The sequence below is a fragment of the Equus caballus genome, chromosome 25 (assembly GCF_041296265.1).
Source record: "Equus caballus isolate H_3958 breed thoroughbred chromosome 25, TB-T2T, whole genome shotgun sequence".
In the NCBI taxonomy this organism is placed as follows: Eukaryota; Metazoa; Chordata; class Mammalia; order Perissodactyla; family Equidae; genus Equus; species Equus caballus.
In genome coordinates, this window is record NC_091708.1 from 36,689,024 (window position 1) to 36,693,766 (window position 4,743).

Here is a 4,743-nt window from a genome sequence, read left to right on the forward strand (position 1 = left end):
CTACTTTCCTTGTGTACCAAAAGACTGGCAGTAGGTGGTCTCTGGGTGGGGAGGCAGCCCAATGATGTCATTGACCCAGAGTCTTTCAATCTTGCTGCTTCATCATCTTGATAGGTTGCTTTCTGACATGCTTGCTGCTTCATGGTCACAAAAAGGCTGCTGCAGCTCCAGGCATCTCACCTGCATTCAAGGCAGAAGGAAGATAGGGGGAGGGGATGGTGAAAGCTGTGACAACCCCTTTTATCAGGAAGGCACAATATTTCCCTGAATTCCTCCAGGACTTTGGTTTACATCTTAGTGGTAACAATACTACCCACAGCTGCAAGGGAGGCTGAGAAAGACAGCATTTTGAGGACAAAGGAGAAGGGCACAATTTATGTCAGTCACCAACAATGTCTGCCACAGTCTACATACAGTTGTGTGTGCTTACAATTATATCGTATGTAAATTTTGCTTGCTACTTTTTCCTTTTACTGTTATGTCATTTGAAGTCTCCTTATCGCTATGTTGTTTTTATAATTCTCATTTTTAATGGTTTAATAGTATTTCTTTAAGTGGATAAGTCATAATGTATTTGTTGGACTTGGGTAGCTTCCAATTTTTTCCATATTTTACATAATACTATGATGAACATCTTCATGCACAAAGTATTTTCGTTTAGTCAGATGTCTCCCAAGCATAAATTCCATAGAGCACAATTACTTGGGTCAAAAATTTTAACATGTTTGCTGCTCTTGCTACATTACCTTATTGATTTCTAAGAGGATCGGGCTATTTGACACTGTGTAACAGTGCCTGGCTGTCCTAATTTTGCCGCAACTGTGCCCGCACAGAGTATTATCATTTTAAAAAGGTTTTTACAAAATCAGCGTCATACAACGATACCTTAAAGTTGCTGTTGTTTTTATTTAATTTCACAAGATTGTAAACTATCATAAACTCAATAAAAATTAACTTAAAAAAAAAACTAAGGAGGAACATTTTTCCGCATGTATTTTTCACTTTGTATTTCCTCTTTGGCGATGTATTTGTTCATTTCTTTGTCCGCTTATCTCCTGGGGTAAGAGACCCGTTGTTATAGAAATGGCCGTACTGTTCCTGGTATCAGCTCTGGGCATAAGGCAACTCAACTTCTTCCTTTGATCCTACAGATTCCTGGGAGGGAGGCGGGGTGGGGAATAGGATCGAGTCACCGATGAGGGAAGTGGGCTCAAGAAGTTCACGCAGCCACTAAGAGGCAGGTCCCTGGACTCCAAGCCCAGCGCTTTTCCTTGCACAGTATTGCTCTTTTAAAAATAACAGCTTTCTTGAGATGTAATTCACAGACCATACAATTCACTTGTTTAAAGTATCCGACTCGATCGTTCTTGGTACATTCACAGAGTTGTGCAACCATCACCACAATCAACTTTAGAACATTTTCATCATCCCCAAAGGAAACCCTGAACCCCCTGGCAGTCACTGTCATATTGGGTAGACGTAAAACTATTCTGAAGATATTCAAAATATTAAAGATATTAAATTTATGTGCTAATATTATAATTACATAATTATTATATATGTATATATAAATACATTTATATAATATATAACCATTATTAAATAAAATATTAAAGATATTAAAAATATTTGGAGAGAAGAGAGGTGTGGCATGGGCTGTGTGAGGAGGGCAGAAGCTTAGACTGTGCTACGGACTTGCTGTGTGACCCAGGTCACGTCCCTTCTCTGGTTCTTCGTTTCCTCCTAATACAAATAGCTATTTATTGAGCGCCTGCTGTATGCCAGGCTCCTCACCAGGCGCGTCACAGATGTTCATGACCATTCTCTATAAAGCGGGGTGAGGAGACCCTCTGTATTGAAGCAGGAAACTAAGACCCCGAGCAGAGATGCGGAGTCATTCGGGTCCCTGTGCTGGTTGGTGGCAGAGAGGGGCCTGGTGGGGCGGGGAGGGGTCCTGACTCCCAGATCAACCACCACATCAGCTGCCTTCCGCTCCTGGCTTCTGGAGCTGCCCCAGTGACAGGTGGGGACAGGTGGGAGGGGGTAGGAGGGGCTTCTCCTTCAGTACTGACTGAGGAGGGTCTGAAGCCACCTGGCACTAAGTGTTTGTCTTGCCCTCTAGTGGCCACAGTCAGCGGCGAGGGTGTCTGACCGGGTCCATTCTGCAGAGTCCCCTTCCCACTGCCTGCCATGCCAACCCGCCTCTGCCCCACCCCAGCACACACTCACACCAAACCTTAGAGTCACAAGGGGTCTGTCTGTTGGATCGTTCCTTCAGTCCTTCAACAAACACGAAGTGCTCACTCTGTCAAGCCCTGGCCTGGGGCCGGGGCCGGGGTCGGGAGCAGACAGTTCCCAGGCATTTGTAGGAATCTGGGTGTTCCGGAAACAGTTGAATGTGGGGCAGCAAAAGCATCCTGGGAGGTCTAAGCTGAGACCTGAAGAATGAGCAGAAACGAGCCAGAAAGGACTTGGAGGAGGGTGCTCCTGCCTATTCCGAGGCAGAGGGACTAGCATGTGCAAAGGCCCGGAGGTGAGAACAAAAAGATGTTCCCTCTGATGACAGGTTGGGCTATCGAGTGGGAGGGGTAAGAGGTGCACTGAGGGAGGAAAGAGGGCAAAGATGATCATGTTAGCCCTGCACGGAAGGCTGGACTTTTTCCTGGAGCACCAGGGAGCCACAGGACGGGGTGGGGCGGGGGGGGTGGGTTGGACAGGAGCAGATGGAAATTTCAGAGCGATCACTCTGACTGCTGAGTGGAGAAGGGTTGGGGTAGGCAGGAGGCAGGCAGGGTTGGTTCTAGGCCTGTACTGATTTCTCAAGACCCAGGGAGCGTAGGGATGGGGGAACAGAAGGGACTTCATTGTCCACAGAGTGGGAGCCAGTTCCCTCCAGAGAAAAATGACAAGGGGGCCAGGTTGTAGGGCACGCCTGACCCCGATACCCACACATCTCTTCTCGCAGCCCCCTCTATGTCCCTGAGAGGATGAGGTGATGCTCCACATTCTATGCAGGAAGTCACAGAGCACAGAGACTTGCCAGGTCACATGGAAGTCAGTTGACAGCCAAGCCCAGGTTCCATAGGGTTTGTGGCAACCCCAAGGTGAAACACCCCAGCTGCCGGCTTCTCCTGACCAGCTTCCCGTCCCTAGACTAGGGACAGTTTGGCTGAGGGGTCGGGCAGGGCCAGGCCCCAGGGAGGAGCACCCTGGCTGCCCTCACCACCACCACCACCCCCCCCAACCCCCCCCCACCCCCCGCATCGAGGCAGACAACAAGCCCAAGGGCCCCCAGGCTATCACTCACCCACAGCCTCCAGGCCTTGTCTACGGAGACAAGGGGCCTGTCAGAGCTGCCCGCCCGTAAAGCCGATGAATGGGCCCTGGATGCCAGTCGGACAATACCCAGGCTCTGGGGAGGAGAGATTAATCGGCCACAGCCCAAACCGGTCTCAACTGCCCCGGGTCCATGGAACCCCTTCCCCGTGGTCCTTGGCCATCTCCAGGAGCGACTCCTGGGAAATGCGACCCCACAGAAGGGAAGGAGCTGGGCTGGGGGCCCCGGGGGCAGGGGTGTTGCCAAGCATGGGAAGGTCAGTGGTCACTTAGGCTACAGGGGAGAGATTTGGGATGGGAGAGGAAGGCAGGGAGGGCCAGAAGGCAGACAAGCGAGGCTGGGACAGTCGAGCTGGACACAAACCCCACCCCATCCGCAGAGAGAAAGCATGGACCTGGAGCCCACCTTGCTGGGTGACCTTGAGCGAATCCCGTCTTCTCTCAGGGCTCAGGTTGCATATGTGCAAAATGGGGCCCCAAGAGTCCCTGTCTTGAGCAAAACGGTGCGAGTATGGAGAGGCCCACGAAGGACCGGCAAGTCACGGCCCTGTCTCCCTCTCCCCCTCCCCGCCCCTCTCACTGGTTCCCGACTCAGCAGGGCGGGGGTGTCACAGACACCGGACAGCCACATGCTGCCTACGTCCTGCTGGCCCAGGACCCTGGGAGACGCCCAGAGGTGTGCCCCCTCTCCTCTCCCAACTTTTGTTTTGAAAATTCTCAAACCTGGAGAAAAGCTGGAGGAAGAGCAGACCGAACACCTTGATTCCTCTCCTTTTAAAACTAAGCCATCGTAAGATGGTAAATTTTATGTTATGGGTATTTTACCACAATAAAAAAAACGAAAAGGAAAAAACCCACAAACCGTTCAGCAGGCGATTGTAACAAGTGTAAATTCAGATTGGACAAAAAGACTAAACGGACTGTGCGCCAGGCACCAGGCACAAGCCACCGGCTTTGTACATACTAAGTCAAAGTCACTTAAATGGCACAGTATCCCCATGCTACAGATGTGGAAATCGAGGCTCAGAGAAATCAGGCAATGTGCCTCAGGTCAGAGTCAAGATGAACTTGGATGTCTGACCTCCCTCCCAAGTGGGAATCCCTGCGACTAAGGGCGGATGGCTGCCCCCACCCCAGCTGCCCACCCTCCATGCCAGGACCTCCACTTCAGCATCCTCCTGCCGCCTCATCAATCTAGCACCCCTGGCCTCACCCCCTGGCCAAGGCTCTGTGCTCAGAGGCCAAAACCCCTCTATTGCCTGCCCCCTACAAGACGGCCTTTCCCCGCTCCCTCTGTTACTTTTTGAACGACCTGGATGAGGATCCAGGGACCTGGGTTCAAGGCCGGCCTCTGCCACTCCCCAGCTGTGTAACTTGGGGCGAGAGCCCTCAGCTCTCATCCGGAAA